The sequence below is a fragment of the Ranitomeya variabilis genome, chromosome 3 (assembly GCF_051348905.1).
Source record: "Ranitomeya variabilis isolate aRanVar5 chromosome 3, aRanVar5.hap1, whole genome shotgun sequence".
NCBI classification, from domain to species: Eukaryota; Metazoa; Chordata; class Amphibia; order Anura; family Dendrobatidae; genus Ranitomeya; species Ranitomeya variabilis.
In genome coordinates, this window is record NC_135234.1 from 669,497,807 (window position 1) to 669,523,639 (window position 25,833).

Here is a 25,833-nt window from a genome sequence, read left to right on the forward strand (position 1 = left end):
ATCAGGGTCTGATTGTGGATCTGTACCCTGAGAGGGCAATGTGGTGGTCTGAGTCAAAGGAGCAGCATAGTACTCTGGCTGTGGCTGTGCATCAGTGCACTCCATGTCAGAATCTACTTGTAATGGGCATGGCCTGTTAAGTGTTTCACTTTCTAAGCCAGGGACGGTATGTGTAAAGAGCTCCATGGAGTGACCCGTTGTGTCGCCTGCTGCATCCTTCTCTCTTGTTGTAGTTTTTGCTGAGGAGGACAGGGAAGCGACTTGTCCCTGACCGTGAACATCCACAAGCGACGCACTGCTTTTACATTTACCAGTTTCAGAAGAGGAGGCAAAAGAGCTAGAGGCTGAGTCTGCAATGTAAGCCAAAACTTGCTGTTGCTGCTCCGGCTTTAAAAGCGTTTTTCCTACTCCCAGAAAAGAGAGCGTTCGAGGCCTTGTGTAGCCAGACGACGAAACTGGCTCCACAGCTCCAGACTTAGGTGGAATATTTTTATCCCCACGACCACCTGATGCTCCACTACCACTACGATCATTACCAGCTGACAATGAACGCCCACGGCCACGACCTCTTGCACCAGACTTCCTCATTGTTTTAAAAAATTAACCAAAGTAACTTTATTTGTTGCTGTCAAACAACTTACACGGTGAGCTATAACTTCAGTATGATTTCTATATCCCTTAACAGGTTGGTGAGACCACAAGGAAAATCAGGCACAATGTTACACACTCTGTTTTCTGTGGCACAAAATCACAGAGATGACACACACGCAGGACTGTCACTCAAGCACTAATGTCAATATTATTCTCCCACCTAATTTTTTTTTTTTTTTCTCAGGGAGACTTTAGAAACCAAATAAGATAAAATGTTTTTTTCAGGGACAATTTAGAAACCAAATACTAATTAAAAAAAAAATAAAAAAAAAAAATAGCCTTTCTATGGCCCACAATTAGAGAGAGAGAGAGGTGGCACACCCAGGAGTCAAGACTGGCACACAAGCTGAAAGGGCAATATTACTCTCCCACTGTTTTTTTTTTTTTTTTTCAGGGAGACTTTAGAAACCCAATAATATTAAAAAAAACAAAAAAATAAATAGGCTTTGTATGGCCCACTGAATGAGAGATGGCACACACAGGAGTGGCACACAAGCCCTGACTGAGGCCAATATTTTTCTCCCACTGATTGATGTAGTGTTTTTGTGTTGAGGTAGATTTTAGAACACAAATCTAGGAAAAAAATAAATAGGCTTTCTATGGCCCACAATTAGAGAGAGAGAGGTGGCACACCCAGGAGTCAAGACTGGCACACAAGCTGAAAGGGCAATATTACTCTCCCACTGTTTTTTTATGTATTTTTTTTTTTCAGGGAGACTTTAGAATCCAAATAATATTAAAAAAAGCAAAAAAATAAATAGGCTTTCTATGGCCCACAATTAGAGAGAGAGAGGTGGCACACCCAGGAGTCAAGACTGGCACACAAGCTGAAAGGGCAATATTACTCTCCCACTGTTTTTTTATGTATTTTTTTTTTTTCAGGGAGACTTTAGAAACCCAATAATATAAAAAAAAACAAAAAAATAAATAGGCTTTGTATGGCCCACTGAATGAGAGATGGCACACACAGGAGTGGCACACAAGCCCTGACTGAGGCCAATATTTTTCTCCCACTGATTGATGTAGTGTTTTTGTGTTGAGGTAGATTTTAGAACACAAATCTAGGAAAAAAATAAATAGGCTTTCTATGGCCCACAATTAGAGAGAGAGAGGTGGCACACCCAGGAGTCAAGACTGGCACACAAGCTGAAAGGGCAATATTACTCTCCCACTGTTTTTTTATGTATTTTTTTTTTTCAGGGAGACTTTAGAAACCAAACAATATTAAAAAAAGCAAAAAAATAAATAGGCTTTCTATGGCCCACAATTAGAGAGAGAGAGGTGGCACACCCAGGAGTCAAGACTGGCACACAAGCTGAAAGGGCAATATTACTCTCCCACTGTTTTTTTATGTATTTTTTTTTTTTCACGGAGACTTTAGAAAACCAATAATATTAAAAAAACAAAAAAATAAATAGGCTTTCTATGGCCCACAATTAGAGAGAGAGAGGTGGCACACCCAGGAGTCAAGACTGGCACACAAGCTGAAAGGGCAATATTACTCTCCCACTGTTTTTTTATGTATTTTTTTTTTTTCAGGGAGACTTTAGAAACCCAATAATATTAAAAAAAGCAAAAAAATAAATAGGCTTTCTATGGCCCACAATTAGAGAGAGAGAGGTGGCACACCCAGGAGTCAAGACTGGCACACAAGCTGAAAGGGCAATATTACTCTCCCACTGTTTTTTTATGTTTTTTTTTTTTTTTCAGGGAGACTTTAGAAACCCAATAATATTAAAAAAAACAAAAAAATAAATAGGCTTTGTATGGCCCACTGAATGAGAGATGGCACACACAGGAGTGGCACACAAGCCCTGACTGAGGCCAATATTTTTCTCCCACTGATTGATGTAGTGTTTTTGTGTTGAGGTAGATTTTAGAACACAAATCTAGGAAAAAAATAAATAGGCTTTCTATGGCCCACAATGAGAGAGAGAGAGGTGGCACACCCAGGAGTCAAGACTGGCACACAAGCTGAAAGGGCAATATTACTCTCCCACTGTTTTTTTATGTATTTTTTTTTTTTCAGGGAGACTTTAGAAACCAAATAATATTAAAAAAAGCAAAAAAATAAATAGGCTTTCTATGGCCCACAATTAGAGAGAGAGAGGTGGCACACCCAGGAGTCAAGACTGGCACACAAGCTGAAAGGGCAATATTACTCTCCCACTGTTTTTTTATGTATTTTTTTTTTTTCAGGGAGACTTTAGAATCCAAATAATATTAAAAAAAGCAAAAAAATAAATAGGCTTTCTATGGCCCACAATTAGAGAGAGAGAGGTGGCACACCCAGGAGTCAAGACTGGCACACAAGCTGAAAGGGCAATATTACTCTCCCACTGTTTTTTTATGTATTTTTTTTTTTTTTCAGGGAGACTTTAGAAACCCAATAATATTAAAAAAAACAAAAAAATAAATAGGCTTTGTATGGCCCACTGAATGAGAGATGGCACACACAGGAGTGGCACACAAGCCCTGACTGAGGCCAATATTTTTCTCCCACTGATTGATGTAGTGTTTTTGTGTTGAGGTAGATTTTAGAACACAAATCTAGGAAAAAAATAAATAGGCTTTCTATGGCCCACAATTAGAGAGAGAGAGGTGGCACACCCAGGAGTCAAGACTGGCACACAAGCTGAAAGGGCAATATTACTCTCCCACTGTTTTTTTATGTTTTTTTTTTTTTTTTCAGGAAGACTTTAGAAACCCAATAATATTAAAAAAAACAAAAAAATAAATAGGCTTTCTATGGCCCACTGAATGAGAGAGAGAGAGGTGGCACACCCAGGAGTCAAGACTGGCACACAAGCTGAAAGGGCAATATTACTCTCCCACTGTTTTTTTATTTATTTTATTTTTTTTCAGGGAGACTTTAGAAACCAAATAATAATAAAAAAAAAAATAAAAATAAATAGGCTTTCTATGGCCCACTGAATGAGAGATAGCACACACAGGAGTGGCACACAAGCCCTGACTGAGGCCAATATTTTTCTCCCACTGATTGATGTAGTGTTTTTGTGTTGAGGTAGATTTTAGAACACAAATCAAGGAAAAAAATAAATAGGCTTTCTATGGCCCACTCAGTGAGAGATGGCACACACAGGGATGGCACTGTAGCAGAAATGCCAATCTTAATCTTCCACAAAAAAAAAAAAAAAAACAGGGACTGTCCTACAATTACTATCTCCCTGCAGTAATGTAAGCCAGGTATGGCAGGCAGCAATAGGAGTGGACTGATGCACAAATTAAATAAAAAGTGTGGACAAACAAAAAAGATAGCTGTGCAGAAAGGAAGGAACAAGAGGATATGTGCTTTGAAAAAAGCAGTTGGTTTCCACAGTGGCGTACACACAGCAATACAGCTATCACGGAGCCTTCTAGGGCAGCCCAATGAGCTACAGCGCTGAGGGAAAAAAAAAAAAAAAATAGCTTCCACTGTCCCTGCACACCGAAGGTGGTGTTGGACAGTGGAAATCGCTACAGCACAAGCGGTTTGGTGGTTAGTGGACCCTGCCTAACGCTATCCCTGCTTCTGACGAAGCGGCAGCAACCTCTCCCTAAGCTCAGCAGCAGTAAGATGGCGGTCGGCGGGAACGCCCCTTTGTAGCCCCTGTGACGCCGCAGACAGCAAGCCAATCACTGCAATGCCCTTCTCTAAGATGGTGGGGACCAGGACCTATGTCATCACGCTGCCCACACTCTGCGTTCACCTTCATTGGCTGAGAAATGGTGCTTTTCGCGTCATTGAAATGCGACTTTGGCGCGAAAGTCGCGTACCGCATGGCCGACAAGCACAGGGGTCGGATCGGGTTTCATGAGACGCCGACTTAGCCAAAAGTCGGCGACTTTTGAAAATGAACGACCCGTTTCGCTCAACCCTAGTGGCAGATCAAAGCTCTGTCAAAATTAAAGTGATTGTGGTCGGGTATTGATAGGCCAAAAAAATAATAGCCAAGCCAACCCACTTTGTTTCCTCCTCTGGTATAAACTCCTCAATACTGCAATGTTAAGAGCAAGTTTCATCAAAGAATGGACAATTTATTGTTATTCCATTGTTTAATCAATTTATCATATCAAAATCTATGATAAAAATCCCCAAACTTTTAAATTTACCCTTGCGAAATTTTCGCACATTGGTTGTCGTGAGCGCAGGCAATTTCAGGAAATTCAAGCTGGTCTAATGTAAATGTATTTAATGAGATGATGAACACAGAGAGGTATGTGTCTCACTGACATATATAGATTGCAGGTCTCCTGTCCACCATTAACACCCGAAGGCACATTAACAGATAGAGCCCGGAGTTATCTGAGAGACCCTGTAAAAAGGCTTGAGTTACCTGTCATACAGAAAGAGAAAGTGAGGACCTTGGGTGAGGCCTAAGGCAACAAGGGACTACAACACAGCGCTGAGAGGAAGGCTTCCAACCCCACCTGGCTAGGGGGATTCCTGAATCGCTTCCAAGCCGGACGGACCATACAAGCACCTGTGATCCGGTTTCCTGGACTGTGGCTGCCTGGCATCAGTAAAGAGGTAAAGAGACTGCAGCTTGTGTCCTCCATTTCTTTCTACACCATCTACCATCTGTCCCTACTACGCCGGGAGCCCTGGGGACCCAGCTTCACCTGTGGGAAGCCATACCATCCCAGCTTCTCTTTTAAGCAGAATTGGTCATCCTTGACTGAAGACCAGAGGTGGCGTCACAAACATTCTTATTCCTAAAAACCCCTTTAAAGACCTTCCCTTTAATTTGGACGCCCAGGGCCAAGGACTGGGTTGCTGCCACCATGACCACCCATTTAGTGACGAACGGACCTGGTACCGAGTAACCCCAAGGCCCTGGTCAGCGCTCCAATATGCATAAGAAGAAATTCCCACTGGTGATAGCTGTACATGAAGCGATGGCCTGGGGACCACCACGGTGCAGGAAGACTACTGTACACAAGATGAGGTGCAAACAACAAAGGGTAGATTTATTGGGAGGCAAGGAACGAAGTGAATGAAGAAGATGCAAACAGGGGTATACAATGGCAAAAGACAATTTACAAGAGTTATAAACTTTATCTTTTCCGTAAAATATCACGGTGCTCCAACTATTACAAACTCAAAATATGTCTAACGAGCAAATGTAAACAATAAACAAGTGATGATGCTACTCTACATATAACCTCCCTGGCCTTTACTAAGCAGGCCACACGGCTCCCGTGTACTGACTATTGAAGCCTACGCTAGGCCCTAACAGGTGCACCAAACAGGAACAAACTCACGGTGATGTTGGAGAATCAGCTCCAGTCCCAGGTGGCCCCAAGCAGTCTGATACGGTGGTGCGCACGGCTTTCTGTCAGCTCTGTGAAACGTGGTCTCCTTGCTTCTGGATCCTAGGGATGCTCCTGGAAACTGTAGATCCCTTTCTTTGTATCTTCGTGGCTTTCTTGCAGCTATATCAGGACACAGTTCTTCTCTCTTTCAGCTATCAGCACAAAAAGTCCTCTCTGAAGCAGCCTCAGCTCACACACGCTGCTCCAGCTCCACACCTGCACTCTGCACAGACTAGTTCATTACACCGACTCTTGCAGGGGAGAAGCAGAACATTCCATCATGCCAGACAAGGGGGTGCAGCCTCTTAAAGTGACAGCGTGTTCCTTACTGTCCATAACAGCACCAGCCTCTTACATACATGACAGCTGACACTCTGCAGCTTTGGCCCAGGCATTGGGGCCGATTAATCCCTTAAATACCACTGTCAACTGCGACAGCATCATCTAAGTGGTTAAAAGACTCACTTGATAGGATCGCCCACCTGCGATCGGAATTGCGGATACCGATCGTTGCCATGGTATCCTCAGGTCATTTGATGACTCCAGGGTATGGTGGCCTTTTAGACCCATTTAAAAGCAGGGTCTAACAGGCAGAACCAGTGAGACTCTGTCAAGTCTCATGCACTGCAATACACAAATACTGCAATGCATGATATGGTTATGCATTATATACAGAAAAGGTCTCACTCATTTCCTTAAGGTGTTTACTGGCACTTCAAAAGATCCCCAAAATAAAGGGTAGGGCATAACGTCAGCGTCCATCTACTATCCTTATATTGAGATAAGAGATCCTCTCTTGATGCATTTTCTCCTATATTTGGATTCATCAGGAGAGTTTTTTCAACTTCTGTCTTCTGGGAATGAGTGAACTAGGACCCTGCCACCTAACGTGTCATACAGTGCCTCCTGCTATATCTTTTCCTTTTCCTGGTTTATTTCAATGTGCGCACACCTGGCAATACTTATCTTTTCTGGTGCCCAATGACATCAAATCTGGTAATTGGAATGCTCACTTCAATTGGGGCGGACTGCAAACGTCACTTCCAGAGCATCCATCACAGCCACTGACGTTCTCTTATAGAACACAAGCTTATCCACAGTTACCTCTTCGCAGCGGCTGATTGGAAGGAGAGTATAAATGTATTCTGTGACGCTAGAGGTTGTGTCTTCGATGAACTAGAAGACAAGATTGTCATCTCCTTCCACTTCATTGTGACACTCAAATCTGCTCCCACTAATATGAGTGACTATGAAATATTCAACCATTGAGGTGAATTAATAAATCAATTGATAAGGAAATTACGAAATCAAGTTTTTGACAGGTGTATTTGAAAGTGCAGGAATATAGGAAGCATTAGTATAAGTTAATATCAAGGTATGAATCTGAAGAACTAGACATACTATGTTGTGATAAATGTTGATTGATAATTAATTATGGTTGATCTAGTTGGACTAATTGGTTTGGTCCATTGTCCGACACAATTGTCAAAATAAGGCACAACTCTATTGTATAAATGGGTGAGACCTTGGTGCTTATAATGACGTATTCAGTCATATCTAGTATACTAACCCTACATAGCCGTGAGGGGTGGCACCTTAATAAACTGCGCAGATGGTGCCCCCACTCCTCGTTGTCTCTCCCTTAATAACACACCTTGTTAGTCTCTAATTATAAAAAGCTACCATACGTCAAATGTTCGTTGAGACTAGATGATGATACTATTTTAAGGGGATAGGTCCACCTTACTTCATGTTGCAAAATGTATCTATCCCAATCCCCTCCTTTGGAGGGTTTTTCCACTCTGTCAATCCCTATAAATTTTACTGATGATATTTGTCCTACATGTTCCTTAATAATGTGTCTGGCTAGTAGGGGATCCTTTTTGTCTCTGATCTCACGAAGATGTTCTCCTACCCTTCTCTTGAACTCCCTTTTCGTCATATACACATAGCCTTATAAATCACACCTTCACACCGACAATTAATGAAGGATCTAATCATAGAATGTTAGAGTTGGAAGGGACCTCAAGGGTCATCGTGCCCAACCCCCTGCTCAATGCAGGATTCACTAAATCATGTCAGGCAGATGTCTGTTCAACCTCTGTTTGAAGACTTCCATTGAAGAAGAACTCATCACATCTCGTGGCAGCCTGTTCCACTCATTGATCATCCTCACTGTCAAAAAGTTTTTCTAAAATCTAATCTTTTTCTTCTCCCTTTTAGTTTCATTCCATTGCTTCTCCTGTTTCCATGTGTAAATGAGAATAATGATAATCCTACTACGCTGTGACATCCCTTCAGATATTTGTAGAAGCTATCAAGTGTCCTTTTAGCCTTTTTTGTGAGCTAAACATTCCCAGATCATGTAACCATTCCTTGTAGGACATACTTTGCAGTCCTCTTACCATCCTGGTAGCTCTTCTCTGAACGTGTTCCAGTTTTCAATGTCTTTTTTAAAAATGTGGTGCCTGTTGTGAATTCTGCTCTTGGGCTCCCTCCGGTGGTTGTAAGTGGTAGCGCTGCTGTCTCTGAATCGCAGCATTTATCAGGTGTGTTCACTTTTTGCAATTTTGACTGGGCTATTTAGTCTTGCTTCACCCTTTAGTCAGTGCCAGTTGTCCATTGTTCCTGGAGGATTCACATCTCTGCCTGGTCTCTCCTGCTTTGCAGTTCATTTCAACAAAGATAAGTTCTGGCCTTGATTTTTTGCTGTCCACATGCTGTGGCCTTATTGTTCAGTTCTTTTCCATGTTTTTGTCTTGTCCAGCTTGGTCTGTATAAGGATTTGTTTAGCCAAGCTGGTATCTCTGGAGATGCAGATATACCCTCCATATCTTTAGTTAGCTGTGGAGATTTTGTATTTTCTGTGGTGGATATTTTCTAGTGTTTTAATACTGACCGCATAGTACTCTGTCCTATTCTTTCTATTTAGCTAGAAGTGGCCTCCTTTGCTAAATTCTGATTTCAGTCTGTGTATGTTTTTTCCCTCTCCTCTCACAGTCAATATTTGTGGGGGGCTGTCTATCCTTTGGGGATTTTCTCTGAGGCAAGATAGTTTTCCCTTTTCTATCTCTAGGGGTAATTAGTCCTCCGGCTGTGTCGAGATGTCTAGGGAGCGCTAGGTACATTCCACGGCTACTTCTAGTTGCGGTGTTAAGTTCAGGGTCTGCGGTCAGTACAGGTTCCACCTTCTCCAGAGTACGTCTCATGCTGCTCTTAGGCCACCAGATCATAACAGTACAACTGGCCAACAATGAGTTAACCGCATCTCAGAAGAAGGGAAGGAAAGTGCTGAGCCATTTTTTTTTTGTAGTCTGTTGTGTTTTTTTTTTTCTTCCCTCTTTACCTCTGGGTGGCTCAGGAGTTCGGCGCTGGTATGGATGTTCAGGGATTGGCTTCTCATGTGGATCAACTTGCTGCTAGAGTACAGGGTATTCCCGATTATATCGTTCAGACTCTGGTTTTAGAGCCTAGAATTCCAACTCCTGATTTGTTTTTTGGGGATAGGTTTAAATTTCTGAGCTTTAAAAATAACTTTAAACTGTTTTTTGCTCTGAAACCCCGTTCCTCTGGTGATCTGTTGTGAACTATACTTTTTGGCTCCCTCTTGTGGTCACTAGTGATTTGGCACTTGGATTGTCTTTTACCAGGTTGGTGCTCACCTGCTTCGTTAGGCCTGGGGTGTTGCTATTTAAACTTCCTGGATTCTCAGTCCAGTGCCTGGCTTCGTTGTAATCAGTTCACTTCTGTTTGCTCCTGTCTTCAGGTCCTGGTTCTTTGCAAGATAAGCTAAGTCCTGCTTTCGTACTCTTGATCATTTGCATTGTTCATATTTTTTGTCCAGCTTGTACAATATGTGATTCCTGTTATTGCTGGAAGCTCTAGGGCGGCTGATATTCTCCCCCCACACCGTCAGTCGGTTTGGGAGGAAATGGTCCGTGCTTACTCGATGGAATGAATGTGCTCTGGCCGCAAATTTCAGAAATGGCCTTTCTGAAGCCATTAAGAATGTGATGGTGGGTTTTACAATTCCTACAAGTCTGAATGATTCTATGGCGCTGGCTATTCAGATTGATCGGCGTTTGCGGGAGCGCAAATCCGCTAAACCTCTGGCGGTGTTGTCTGAACAGACACCTGTCTCTATGCAATGCGATAGAATCCTGACTAGAACCGAACGACAAAATCATAGACGTCAGAATGGGCTGTGTTTTTACTGTGGTGATTCTACACATGTTATATCAGCATGCTCTAAACGCCTAACCAAGGTTGTCAGTCCTGTCACCATTGGTAATTTGCAGCCTAAATTTATTTTGTCTGTGACTTTAATTTGTTCATTGTCTTCCTACCCTGTTATGGCATTTGTGGATTCAGGTGCTGCCCTGAGTCTTATGGACTTGTCGTTTGCCAAGCGCTGCGGTTTTGTCCTGGAGCCTTTAAAGGTTCCGATTCCTCTCAGAGGAATTGATGCTATGCCACTGGCGGAAAATAAACCGCAGTTTTGGACACAAGTGACCATGTGCATGACTCCTGAACATCGGGAGGTGATTCGTTTTCTTGTTCTGCATAAAATGAATGATTTGGTCGTGTTAGGTCTGCCATGGTTACAGACCCATAATCCTGTTTTGGATTGGAAGGCTATGTCTGTCTCAAGTTGGGGTTGTCAGGGAATTCATTGCGATTCTTCGCCGGTGTCTATTGCTACTTCTACTCCTTCAGAAGTTCCTGAGTATTTGTGTGACTATCAGGATGTATTCAGTGAGTCCAGGTCCAGTGCTCTTCCTCCTCATAGGGACTGTGACTGCGCTATAGATTTGATTCCTGGCAGTAAATTTCCTAAGGGACGATTATTTAATTTGTCTGTACCCGAGCATGCCGCGATGCGTTCTTATGTCAAGGAGTCTTTGGAGAAGGGGCATATTCGTCCATCCTCTTCCCCTCTCGGTGCGGGATTCTTTTTTGTGGCCAAGAAAGACGGGTCTTTGAGACCTTGTATAGACTATCGGCTTCTGAATAAAATCACTGTTAAGTTTCAGTATCCTTTGCCACTATTGTCAGACTTGTTTGCTCGGATTAAGGGTGCCAAGTGGTTCACCAAGATAGATCTTCGTGGTGCGTACAACCTTGTGCGCATTAGGCAGGGAGATGAATGGAAAACTGCATTCAATATGCCCGAAGGTCATTTTGAATACTTGGTGATGCCCTTTGGGCTCTCTAATGCCCCTTCAGTGTTTCAGTCCTTTATGCATGATATCTTCCGGAAGTATCTGGATAAATTTTTGATTGTGTATCTTGATGATATTCTAGTTTTCTCGGATGATTGGGATTCTCATGTAAAGCAGGTCAGGATGGTGTTTCAGGTTTTGCGTGATAACGCTTTGTTTGTGAAGGACTCAAAGTGTCTCTTTGGAGTGCAGAAGGTTTCCTTTTTGGGTTTTATTTTCTCCCCTTCTGCCGTGGAGATGGACCCAGTCAAGGTCCGAGCTATTCATGATTGGACTCAGCCCACGTCTGTTAAGAGTCTTCAGAAGTTCTTGGGGTTCGCTAATTTCTACCGTCGCTTTATCGCTAATTTTTCTAGCGTTGTTAAACCTTTGACGGATATGACCAAGAAAGGTTCTGATGTGGCTAATTGGGCTCCTGCAGCCGTGGAGGCCTTCCAGGAGCTGAAGCGCCGGTTTACTTCGGCGCCTGTTTTGTGCCAGCCTGATGTCTCACTTCCCTTTCAGGTTGAAGTGGATGCTTCTGAGATCGGTGCTGGGGCTGTTTTGTCGCAGAGAGGCTCTGGTTGTTCTGTGATGAGACCATGTGCCTTTTTCTCTAGGAAGTTTTCGCCTGCTGAGCGGAACTATGATGTTGGTAATCGGGAGTTGTTGGCCATGAAGTGGGCATTTGAGGAGTGGCGTCATTGGCTCGAGGGTGCTAAGCATCGTGTGGTGGTCTTGACTGATCACAAAAATCTGATGTATCTCGAGTCTGCTAAGCGCCTGAATCCTAGACAGGCTCGTTGGTCATTGTTTTTCTCTCGTTTTGACTTTGTGGTCTCATACCTGCCTGGTTCGAAGAATGTTAAGGCTGATGCTCTCTCTAGGAGCTTTGTGCCTGACTCTCCTGGAGTCTCGGAGCCAGCTGGTATTCTTAAAGAGGGAGTGATCGTGTCGGCCATATCTCCGGATTTGCGACGTGTGTTGCAGAGATTTCAGGCTGGTAGACCTGACTCTTGTCCACCCGACAGACTGTTTGTTCCGGATAAATGGACCAGCAGAGTCATTTCCGAGGTTCATTCCTCGGTGTTGGCAGGGCATCCGGGAATTTTTGGTACCCGAGATTTGGTGGCTAGGTCCTTTTGGTGGCCTTCCTTGTCACGGGATGTGCGGTCATTTCTGCAGTCCTGTGGGACTTGTGCTCGGGCTAAGCCTTGTTGTTCTCGTGCTAGCGGGTTGCTTTTGCCCTTGCCCGTCCCGAAGAGGCCTTGGACGCACATTTCCATGGATTTCATTTCTGATCTTCCGGTGTCTCGGGGAATGTCTGTCATCTGGGTGGTGTGTGATCGTTTTTCCAAGATGGTCCATTTGGTACCCTTGCCTAAGTTGCCTTCCTCTTCCGATCTGGTTCCTTTGTTTTTTCAGAATGTGGTTCGTTTACACGGCATTCCGGAGAATATCGTGTCCGACAGAGGATCCCAGTTTGTGTCCAGATTCTGGCGATCTTTTTGTGCTAAGATGGGCATTGATTTGTCGTTTTCATCTGCCTTCCATCCTCAGACTAATGGTCAAACAGAGCGAACTAATCAGACACTGGAGGCTTATTTGAGATGTTTTGTTTCTGCGGACCAGGATGATTGGGTGACCTTCTTGCCATTGGCGGAGTTTGCCCTTAATAATCGGGCTAGTTCCGCTACTTTGGTTTCGCCATTCTTCTGCAACTCTGGTTTTCATCCTCGTTTCTCCTCGGGTCATGTTGAGTCTTCTGACTGTCCTGGGGTGGATTCCGTGGTGGATAGGTTGCAGCGGATTTGGAATCATGTGGTGGACAACTTGAAGTTGTCACAGGAGAAGGCTCAGCGTTTTGCCAACCGCCACCGCGGTGTGGGCCCCCGACTTCGTGTTGGGGATTTGGTTTGGTTGTCTTCTCGGTATGTCCCTTTGAAGGTTTCCTCTCCTAAGTTTAAGCCTCGCTTTATTGGTCCTTATAAAATTTTGGAAGTTCTTAACCCGGTTTCTTTTCGTTTGGATCTTCCGGTGTCGTTTGCCATTCACAACGTGTTCCATAGGTCTTTGTTACGGCGGTACGTTGTGCCTGTGGTTCCTGCTGTTGAGCCTCCTGCTCCGGTGTTGGTTGAGGGCAAGTTGGAGTACGTGGTGGAGAAGATCTTGGATTCTCGTCTCTCTAGACGGAGGCTCCAGTATTTGGTCAAATGGAAGGGCTATGGTCAGGAGGATAATTCCTGGGTGGCCGCCTCTGATGTTCATGTGGCCGATTTGGTTCGTGCCTTCCACGCTGCTCATCCTGGTCACCCTGGTGGTCTTGGTGAGGGTTCGGTGACCCCTCCTTAAAGGGGGGGTACTGTTGTGAACTATACTTTTTGGCTCCCTCTTGTGGTCACTAGTGATTTGGCACTTGGATTGTCTTTTACCAGGTTGGTGCTCACCTGCTTCGTTAGGCCTGGGGTGTTGCTATTTAAACTTCCTGGATTCTCAGTCCAGTGCCTGGCTTCGTTGTAATCAGTTCACTTCTGTTTGCTCCTGTCTTCAGGTCCTGGTTCTTTGCAAGATAAGCTAAGTCCTGCTTTCGTACTCTTGATCATTTGCATTGTTCATATTTTTTGTCCAGCTTGTACAATATGTGATTCCTGTTATTGCTGGAAGCTCTAGGGGGGCTGATATTCTCCCCCCACACCGTCAGTCGGTTTGGGGGTTCTTGGATATTCAGCGTGGATATTTTGCAGGGTTTTTTTGCTGACCATATAAGTCTTCTTACTATATTCTGCTATTAGTCAGTGGGCCTCTCTTTGCTAAATCTAGTTCATTCTTACGTTTGTCTTTTCTTCTTACCTCACCGTTATTATTTGTTGGGGGCTTGTATTACTTTGGGGTCTTTTCTCTGGAGGCAAGAGAGGTCTTATTTTCCCTGATAGGGGTAGTTAGTTCTCCGGCTGGCGCTAGACGTCTAGAATCAACGTAGGCCCGTTCCCCGGCTGCTGTTAGTGTTTGCGCTAGGATCAGGTATATGGTCAGCCTAGTTACCACTTCCCTATGAGCTGGTATTTATGTTTTGCAGACTTTGCTGTAATCTTGAGGTCCCCTGCCATTGGGATCATAACAGTGATCCCATCCAGCAGGTTAAAATTGTTATATCTCTGCTGCGTGGTGACCCCCAGAATTGGGCATTTGCCCTGGAACCTGGGAATCCGGCGTTGCTTAATGTAGACACCTTTTTTCAGGCGCTTGGGTTATTGTATGACGAACTTAATTCAGTGGATCATGCTGAGAAGACCTTGTTGGCCCTGTCTCAGGGTCAAGAAGCGGCAGAATCATATTGCCAGAAGTTTAGAAAATGGTCTGTACTGACTAAAAGGAATGAGGATGCCTTGGCGGCAATCTTCAGAAAGGGTCTTTCTGAATCCGTTAAAGATGTTATGGTGGGGTTCCCCACGCCTGCTGGTCTGAGTGATTCTATGTCTCTGGTCATTCAGATTGATCGGCGCTTGCGCGAGCGCAGAGTTGTGCACACTATGGCATTGTCTTCCGAGCGGAGTCCTGAGCCTATGCAGTGTGATAGGATTGTGTCTAGAGCTGAACGACAAGGATTCAGATGTCAGAATAGGTTGTGTTTTTACTGCGGCGATTCTGCTCATGTTATTTCTGATTGCCCTAAGCGTACCAAGAGAATCGCTAATTCTGTTACCATCAGTACTGTACAACCTAAATTTCTGTTATCTGTGACCCTTATCTGCTCATTATCGTCATTTTCTGTCATGGCATTTGTGGATTCAGGCGCCGCTCTAAACTTAATGGACTTAGAATTTGCCAGACGTTGTGGTTTCCCCTTGCAGCCTTTGCAGAGTCCTATTCCTTTGAGGGGCATTGATGCTACACCGTTGGCTAAAAATAAACCTCAGTTTTGGACACAGCTGACTGTTATGGTTTCCAATGGCAAGGAAACATCAGAAGCATAGAATAAACGGACAAGCTCTCGGGTGATGGAAACTAGAGCTGACCGCGATGCTAAACCTACACACCACACTAGAAGTAGCCAGGGGGCATTCCTGCGTTGTCTCTAGATGCCGCGCGCCAGCCGGAGAACTAACTACCCCTGGTAGAAGAAAACACAGTCCTGGCTTGCCTCCAGAGAATGTCCCCACAGGAGATAGCAGCCCCCCACATATAATAACGGTGAGAGCAGATGAAAAGACACACGTAGTATGAAAGCAGATTTAGCACAGAGAGGCCCGCTAACTAAATAGCAGAAAGATACAACAGAGGACTTCGCGGTCAGCTGCAAAACCCTTCAAAACACCATCCTGAAATTACCTTAACTCATGTGACAACTCATGCCACTGAAGTGGTAATTTCAGCCCAACAAGAGCTTCCAGCTGCAGAGATTCACATAAGTGCAAACTGGACAAAACATACAAAAATAGACTTAAGGACTAAAGTATCCAACTTAGCTGAGCAGAAAACTGGGAGCAGGAACATGCAACAGAATCACTCTGGGTACATTGATGGCCAGCATTAGAATGACTGAGGAGCAAGGTTAAATAGGATACTCCCACATCCTGATAGGAACAGGTGAACTGAGAAGGCAAAGCTTGCAGGACACCAGTACCACAAGAGACCACCGGGGGAGCCCACGAACCGAATCACAACAGTACCCCCCCCCTTAAGGAGGGGGCACCGAACCCTCACAAGAACCACCAGGGCGATCTGGATGAGCCCTATGAAAGGCACGGACCAAATCAGAAGCATGAACATCAGAAGCTGTAACCCAAGAATTATCCTCTTGACCGTAGCCCTTCCATTTCACCAGATATTGAAGTCTCCGTCTGGAAACACGGGAGTCCAAGATTTTCTCCACCACGTACTCCAATTCACCCTCAACCAGCACAGGAGCAGGAGGCTCAACAGAAGGCACAAGTGGTACCTCATACCTCCGCAATAATGACCGATGGAAGACATTATGGATAGCAAAGGATGCTGGGAGGTCCAAACGAAAAGACACAGGGTTAAGAATTTCCAAAATCTTATAAGGACCGATGAACCGAGGCTTAAACTTAGGAGAAGAGACCCTCATAGGGACAAAACGGGAGGACAACCACACCAAGTCCCCAACACGAAGACGAGGACCAACACGACGATGGCGATTAGCAAAATGTTGAGTCCTCTCCTGGGACAACTCCAAATTGTCCACCACCTGCCCCCAAATACGATGCAACCTATCCACCATGGTATCCACTCCAGGACAATCCGAAGACTCCACCTGACCAGATGAAAAACGAGGATGGAACCCTGAATTGCAAAAGAAAGGGGAGACCAAAGTGGCAGAACTGGCCTGATTATTAAGGGCAAACTCAGCCAACGGCAAAAAGGAGACCCAGTCATCCTGATCAGCAGACACGAAACACCTCAAATAAGTCTCCAAGGTCTGATTAGTACGTTCCGTCTGGCCATTTGTCTGGGGATGAAATGCAGACGAAAAAGACAAATCAATGCCCATCCTGGCAGGCACAAAACGCCCGCCAAAATCTGGACACAAACTGGGATCCCCTGTCGGAAACGATATTCTCCGGAATACCATGCAGCCGAACCACATTCTGAAAAAACAGGGGCACCAACTCAGATGAGGAAGGCAGCTTGGGCAAGGGCACCAAATGAACCATCTTAGAAAAGCGGTCACACACCACCCAAATGACGGACATCTTCTGAGAAACAGGGAGATCAGAAATAAAATCCATAGAGATGTGTGTCCAAGGCCTCTTAGGAACAGGCAAGGGCAACAACAACCCACTAGCCCGAGAACAACAAGGCTTGGCCCGAGCACAAACATCGCAAGACTGCACAAAAGTACGCACGTCCCGAGACAGGGAAGGCCACCAGAAGGACCTAGCCACCAAATCTCTGGTACCAAAAATTCCCGGATGACCTGCCAACGCAGAAGAATGAACCTCCGAGATGACTCTATTGGTCCACTCATCCGGCACAAACAATCTACCAGGCGGACAACGATCAGACCGATCCGCCTGAAACTCTTGTAAAGCACGTCGCAGGTCTGGGAAGACAGCAGACAATATCACCCCATCCTTAAGTATACCCGTAGGTTTAGAATCACCAGGGGAATCAGGTTCAAAACTCCTAGAAAGGGCATCCACCTTCACATTCTTAGTACCTGGCAGATACGAAACCACAAAATTAAACCGGGAGAAAAACAACGACCAGCGCGCCTGTCTAGGATTCAGACGTCTGGCCAACTCAAGATAAATCAAATTTTTGTGATCAGTCAAGACCACCACCTGATGTTTAGCACCCTCAAGCCAATGACGCCACTCCTCGAATGCCCACTTCATCGCCAAAAGCTCCCGATTACCGACGTCATAATTTCGCTCGGCGGGCGAAAATTTTTGAGAAAAGAACGCACAAGGTCTCATCACTGAACAATCTGAACTTTTCTGCGACAAAACCGCCCCCGCTCCGATCTCGGAAGCATCAACTTCCACCTGAAAAGGAAGAGAAACATCAGGCTGAAACACCGGAGCAGAAGAAAAACGGCGCTTAAGCTCCCGAAAGGCCTCCACAGCAGCAGGAGACCAATCTGCAACATCAGCACCCTTTTTAGTCAAATCAGTCAAAGGCCTGACAACGCTAGAAAAACCAGTTATGAATCGACGATAAAAGTTAGCAAAGCCCAAAAATTTCTGAAGGCCCTTAAGAGAAGTCGGTTGCGTCCAGTCACAAATAGCCCAAACCTTCACAGGATCCATCTCAATAGAAGAGGGGGAAAAAATGTACCCCAAAAAAGAAATCTTCTGAACCCCAAAAACACACTTTGAACCTTTAACAAACAGAGAATTGGTCCGCAAAACCTGAAAAACCCTCCTAACTTGTTGAACATGAGATTCCCAGTCATCCGAAAAAATCAAGATATCGTCCAAATACACAATCATAAATTTATCCAGATATTCACGGAAAATATTGTGCATAAAAGACTGAAAGACCGAAGGGGCATTTGACAGACCAAAAGGCATCACCAAATACTCAAAATGGCCCTCGGGCGTATTAAATGCGGTTTTCCACTCATCCCCCTGCTTAATTCGCACCAAATTATACGCACCGCGAAGATCAATCTTAGAGAACCACTTCGCCCCCTCAATGCGAGCAAATAAATCTGTCAGCAATGGCAAAGGATACTGATACTTGACTGTGATCTTATTCAAGAGTCTATAATCAATACAAGGTCTCAAAGAACCATCGCTTTTAGCTACGAAAAAGAACCCCGCTCCAAGAGGAGACGAAGAAGGACGAATATGTCCCTTTTCCAAGGACTCCCTAATATACTCTCGCATGGCAGCATGTTCAGGTACAGACAGATTGAATAGACGACCCTTAGGAAATTTACTGCCAGGGATCAAATCTATGGTGCAATCGCAATCTCTGTGAGGAGGAAGAGAATTAAGAGTAGATTCCTCAAAAACCTCACGATAATCAGACAAAAACTCAGGAATTTCAGAGGGAATAGATGAAGCAATGGAGACCAAAGATGTGTCCCCATGATTTCCCTGACATCCCCAGCTTAGTACAGACATTGTTTTCCAGTCAAGGACTGGGTTATGAGTTTGCAACCATGGCAATCCCAGCACCAGCACATCATGTAGATTATACAGTACAAGGAAGCGAATCACCTCTTGATGGTCTGGAGTCATACGCATAGTCACTTGTGTCCAGTATTGTGATTTATTACTAGCCAATGGTGTAGAATCAATACCCTTTAAAGGTATAGGAACTTCCAGAGGCTCTAGATCAAACCCACAGCGCCTGGCAAAGGACCAATCCATAAGACTCAAAGCGGCGCCAGAATCCACATTGAGCAACGCAGGATCCCCTGGTGCCAATGAAAATGCCCAATTTTGGGGGTCACCCCGCAGTAAAGAAATAACAATTCTTACTTGCTGGGCAGGATCTCCAGCAGAATGAGATCTCAGCGAAAGAAACAATTTACAATTGTATTTAAAATTTAGAAAACAAGATCGATCTCCAGAAAAAAACTCCGGTATAGGAATTTCAGGTTCAGACCGAGGAGCATGTAACAAAAAATCTTGTATATTCTGAACTTTAGAGGCAAGATTATACAAATTGGTAGCCAGACTCTGGGGATCCATATTTCAACAGATAAAGTCTGAGCCATTCAGGGGTTAAGAGGAGAGGAAAACAGGAGACTGCAATTAGAGCTGGAGTGCAACTTCAGAGGAGAAAAAAAAAAGGTTTCACACAGTTCCTTTTCTCTCCTGCTTCAGCCTATAGATTAAACATTTGGGCTGGCCATACTGTTATGGTTTCCAATGGCAAGGAAACATCAGAAGCATAGAATAAACGGACAAGCTCTCGGGTGATGGAAACTAGAGCTGACCGCGATGCTAAACCTACACACCACACTAGAAGTAGCCAGGGGGCATTCCTGCGTTGTCTCTAGATGCCGCGCGCCAGCCGGAGAACTAACTACCCCTGGTAGAAGAAAACACAGTCCTGGCTTGCCTCCAGAGAATGTCCCCACAGGAGATAGCAGCCCCCCACATATAATAACGGTGAGAGCAGATGAAAACACACACGTAGTATGAAAGCAGATTTAGCACAGAGAGGCCCGCTAACTAAATAGCAGAAAGATACAACAGAGGACTTCGCGGTCAGCTGCAAAACCCTTCAAAACACCATCCTGAAATTACCTTAACTCATGTGACAACTCATGCCACTGGAGTGGTAATTTCAGCCCAACAAGAGCTTCCAGCTGCAGAGATTCACATAAGTGCAAACTGGACAAAACATACAAAAATAGACTTAAGGACTAAAGTGTCCAACTTAGCTGAGCAGAAAACTGGGAGCAGGAACATGCAACAGAATCACTCTGGATACATTGATGGCCAGCATTAGAATGACTGAGGAGCAAGGTTAAATAGGATACTCCCACATCCTGATAGGAACAGGTGAACTGAGAAGGCAAAGCTTGCAGGACACCAGTACCACAAGAGACCACCGGGGGAGCCCACGAACCGAATCACAACAGCTGACCATGTGCATGGCGCCAGCCCATCAGGAAGATTGTCGTTTTCTGGTGTTGCATAATTTGCATGATGCTATTGTGCTGGGTTTCCCATGGTTACAGGTGCATAATCCGGTATTAGATTGGAAATCTATGTCTGTGACTAGTTGGGGTTGTCAGGGGGTTCATGGTGACGTTCCTTTGATGTCAATTGTCTCCTCCCCCTCTTCTGAAATTCCTGAGTTTTTGTCAGATTTCCAGGATGTATTCAATGAGCCCAAGTCCAGTTCCCTTTCACCGCATAGGGACTGTGATTGTGCTATTGACTTGATTGTAAGTTCCCTAAGGGCCGACTTTTCAACCTGTCTGTGCCAGAACATACCACCATGCGGAGCTATGTTAAGGAGTCCTTGGAGAAGGGGCATTTTTGGCCATCTTCTTCACCATTGGGAGCAGGTTTTATTTTTGTTGCCAAAAAAGATGGCTCCTTGAGACCCTGTATTGATTATCGCCTCTTGAATAAGATCACGGTCAAATTCCAATACCCTTTGCCTTTGCTTTCTGATCTGTTTGCTAGGATTAAGGAGGCTAGTTGGTTTACTAAGAGTGACCTTCAAGGGGCATATAATCTTGTTCGTATTAAGCAGGGTGACGAATGGAAAACTGCGTTTAATACGCCCGAAGGCCATTTTGAATACCTTGTGATGCCATTTGGACTCTCTAATGCTCCATCTGTGTTTCAGTCCTTCATGCCTGATATATTTCGGAATTATCTTGATAAATTCATGATTGTATATTTGGATGATATTTTGATTTTTTCAGATGATTGGGAGTCTCATGTGAAACAAGTCAGGATGGTATTTCAGATCCTTCGTGATAATGCCTTGTTTGTGAAGGGGTCTAAGTGCCTCTTTGGAGTACAGAAGATTTCTTTTTTGGGCTTCATTTTTTCTCCCTCATCTATAGAAATGGATCCGGTTAAGGTTCAGGCCATTCATGATTGGATCCAGCCCACATCCGTGAAGAGCCTTCAGAAATTTTTGGGCTTTGCTAATTTTTATCGCCGTTTCATTGCCAACTTCTCCAGTGTGGTTAAACCCCTGACCGATTTGACGAAGAGAGGTGCTGATGTGACGAATTGGTCCTCTGCAGCTGTTTCTGCCTTTCAGGAGCTTAAACGCCGATTTACTTCTGCCCCTGTGTTGCGTCAGCCGGATGTTTCTCTTCCTTTTCAGGTTGAGGTTGACGCTTCTGAGATTGGGGCAGGGGCCGTTTTGTCTCAGAGGAATTCTGATGGTTCCTTGATGAAACCGTGTGCCTTCTTTTCTCGAAAGTTTTCGCCTGCGGAACGCAATTATGATGTCGGCAATCGTGAGTTGTTGGCTATGAAGTGTTCATTTGAGGAGTGGCGACATTGGCTTGAGGGGGCCAAGCACCGTATTGTGGTCTTGACCGATCATAAGAATCTGATTTATCTCGAGTCTGCCAAATGGCTGAATCCTAGACAGGCCCGATGGTCCCTGTTTTTCTCCCGTTTTGATTTTGTGGTCTCGTATCTTCCGGGTTCTAAGAATGTTAAGGCTGATGCCCTCTCTAGGAGCTTTTTGCCTGATTCTCCTGGGGTCCTTGAGCCGGTCGGTATTCTGAAGGAAGGGGTGATTCTTTCTGCCATCTCCCCTGATTTACGATGGGTTCTTCAGGAATTTCAGGCTGATAAACCTGACCGCTGTCCAGTGGGGAAATTGTTTGTTCCTGACAGATGGACTAGTAAAGTGATTTCGGAGGTTCATTGTTCTGTGTTAGCTGGTCATCCTGGGATTTTTGGTACCAGAGATTTGGTTGGTAGGTCCTTTTGGTGGCCTTCTTTGTCACGGGATGTGCGTTCTTTTGTGCAGTCCTGTGGGACTTGTGTGCGGGCCAAGCCTTGCTGTTCCCGCGCTAGTGGGTTGCTTTTGCCGTTGCCGGTCCCTGAGAGGCTTTGGACGCATATTTCTATGGATTTTATTTCGGATCTTCCGGTTTCCCAGAGGATGTCAGTTATCTGGGTGGTTTGTGACCGGTTTTCTAAGATGGTTCATTTGATACCTTTGCCTAAGTTGCCTTCCTCTTCTGATTTGGTTCCGTTGTTTTTTCAGCATGTGGTTCGTTTGCATGGCATTCCGGAGAATATTGTGTCCGATAGAGGTTCCCAGTTTGTTTCTAGGTTTTGGCGGGCCTTTTGTGCTAGGCTGGGCATTGATTTGTCTTTTTCTTCTGCATTTCATCCTCAGACAAATGGCCAAACTGAGCGAACTAATCAGACTTTGGAAACTTATTTGAGATGCTTTGTGTCTGCTGATCAGGATGATTGGGTGGCTTTCTTGCCATTGGCCGAGTTTGCCCTTAATAATCGGGCTAGTTCTGCTACCTTGGTTTCACCCTTCTTTTGTAACTCTGGTTTTCATCCTCGTTTTTCTTCGGGGCAGGTTGAGCCTTCTGATTGTCCTGGGGTGGACTCTGTGGTTGACAGGTCGCAGCAAATTTGGGCTCATGTTGTTGACAATTTGGTGTTGTCTCAGGAGGGGGTTCAGCGTTTTGCTAACCGTCGTCGGTGTGTTGGTTCCCGGCTTCGGGTTGGGGATTTGGTCTGGTTGTCTTCCCGTCATGTCCCTATGAAGGTTTCTTCCCCTAAGTTTAAGCCTCGGTTTATTGGCCCTTATAGGATTTCTGAGATTATCAATCCAGTGTCTTTTCGTTTGGCCCTTCCAGCCTCTTTTTCCATCCATAATGTTTTTCATAGATCTTTGTTGCGGAAATATGTGGTGCCCGTTGTTCCCTCTGTTGATCCTCCTGCCCCGGTGTTGATTGATGGGGAGTTGGAGTATGTGGTTGAGAAGATTTGGGATTCTCGTTTTTCGAGGCGGAAGCTTCAGTATCTTGTCAAATGGAAGGGTTATGGCCAGGAGGATAATTCTTGGGTTGTTGCCTCCGATGTTCATGCTGATGATTTGGTTCGTGCCTTTCATTTGGCTCGTCCGGATTGGCCTGGGGGCTCTGGTGAGGGTTCGGTGACCCCTCCTCAAGGGGGGGGTACTGTTGTGAATTCTGCTCTTGGGCTCCCTCCGGTGGTTGTAAGTGGTAGCGCTGCTGTCTCTGAATCGCAGCATTTATCAGGTGTGTTCACTTTTTTCATTTTTGACTGGGCTATTTAGTCTTGCTTCACCCTTTAGTCAGTGCCAGTTGTCCATTGTTCCTGGAGGATTCACATCTCTGCCTGGTCTCTCCTGCTTTGCAGTTCATTTCAACAAAGATAAGTTCTGGCCTTGATTTTTTGCTGTCCACATGCTGTGGCCTTATTGTTCAGTTCTTTTCCATGTTTTTGTCTTGTCCAGCTTGGTCTGTATAAGGATTTGTTTAGCCAAGCTGGTATCTCTGGAGATGCAGATATACCCTCCATATCTTTAGTTAGATGTGGAGATTTTGTATTTTCTGTGGTGGATATTTTCTAGTGTTTTAATACTGACCGCATAGTACTCTGTCCTATCCTTTCTATTTAGCTAGAAGTGGCCTCCTTTGCTAAATTCTGATTACAGTCTGTGTATGTTTTTTCCCTCTCCTCTCACAGCCAATATTTGTGGGGGGCTGTCTATCCTTTGGGAATTTTCTCTGAGGCAAGATAGTTTTCCCTTTTCTATCTCTAGGGGTAATTAGTCCTCCGGCTGTGTCGAGATGTCTAGGGAGCGCTAGGTACATTCCACAGCTACTTCTAGTTGCGGTGTTAAGTTCAGGGTCTGCGGTCAGTACAGGTTCCACCTTCTCCAGAGTACGTCTCATGCTGCTCTTAGGCCACCAGATCATAACAGGTGCCCAGAACTGGACACCGTATTCCAGATGATGCCTGACCAAGGAGGAGTAGTGGAGAATAATTACTTCATGTGAACTGGACTCTTTGCTTCTCTTAATACATACTAGAACTGTGTTTGCCTTTTTTGCTGCTGAATCACACTGTTGACTCATGTGCAGTGTGTGATCTATTAGTATAGCCAAGTCTTTTTCACACGTGCTAGTTCTATTCCTCCTATTCTGTAGATGTAATTTTTGTTTTTCTTGCCCAGATGTAAAATCTTCCATTTCTCCCTGTTAAATACCATTTTTATTTATTCGCTGCCCATTGTTCAAGCTTATCTAGATCCTTTTGAATCCTGTCTTCTCAAGTGTTATCTACCCCTCCTAGCTTTGCATCATCTGTAAATTTGATTAGTTTACCTTCAGTTCCCTTATCTAGATAATTTATAAAGATGTTGAACAACATTGGGGCCAGGACAGAGCCTTATGGTACCCCACTTGAAAAACTTTTCCAATTGGATGTGCAACAATTTATTACAACTCTTTGAGTACGATCAATGGGGCAGTTATGAATCCACCTAACTATAGCCTTGTCAATCCCATACTTGGTCATTTTTTCAGCAAGGATGAGATACTTTATCAAATGATTTACTCATGTCGAGATATACTATATCTACCGCATTTCCCTGATCCACCCAGTCAGTGATTGCATTATAGAAGAAAATTAGATTAGTCAGGCATGACTTGTGTGCTACAAGCCCAGGCTGGCTCTTGTTAATTACCGTAGTCTTATCCAAATACTTACATACATGCTGTTTAATAATTTTTTCAAATCTCTCTCCTGGTATAAAAGCAAGGCTCACTGGCCTGTAATTTCCTGGCTCTGTGTTCTTTCTTTTTTTGAAGATAGGGTCAACATTTGCCCTTCTCCAATCTTCTGGAAATTCTCCTGTTTTACAGGATTTTTCAAAGATTCTGGCCAGTGGTTCTGCAATTTCCTCTCCTAACTCTTTCACAGTACCCTAGGATGTAATTCATCTGGACCAGGAGATTTAAATTCATTTAGATTAGCTAAGTGTTCCTTCACCATCTGTCACGCACAGTGTAGGAAAGGCTAAGTGTGACATGAAGGGATAAGGGAAAGGGAACCAAACACTAGGGAAGGGGGAGTGGAGATCCCTATGCAGATCTAATGTCACCCTGTCTGCCCTATCGTCCCTATATAGGTTCTGCACCTATCACCGAGCAGGATACTTAATCTCTGCCTGACCCTGGCAATAAGCCCTGCATAGGGGAGGACAGGATGTGCTCTACTCTAGTCAATCCCCACTACCACTAAAGACAGGTGGGATGCACAAAGAAGGGGAACACTTAGCTTGAGTAGACTCAGATAAAAACACAGACGTCCTCCAGTAACACCAAGAAGGAAGATAGCTGACTGCCAGACGAGGGGGCCCATTTATGGCCCCCGCAGCCGGACTACATCCCCTGTATATGCTGTATTACACTACAACTCCCAGGACTCAGAGAACATTCCCAGCAGCTGTCGGCACAGTGCTCTGGCCATTTTGCAGCTGCTGGAAAGCCACATGACGCCAGTGATTAGAATACTCACCATGGATACGAAGAGTCACTTCCAGTCTGCGTCTTCACTTCCGAGTGAGAGTGAGGACGAGCTCATCATCCTAAGAGCTCACAGGTCCTGGGATTGTCCAGCACCATGCGGGGTCTCCTTCCCTCCATGCTCCAGTGCCCGGAGAATGAGCCGCTGCAACGCCAAGCAGAAAGATGAGCAGC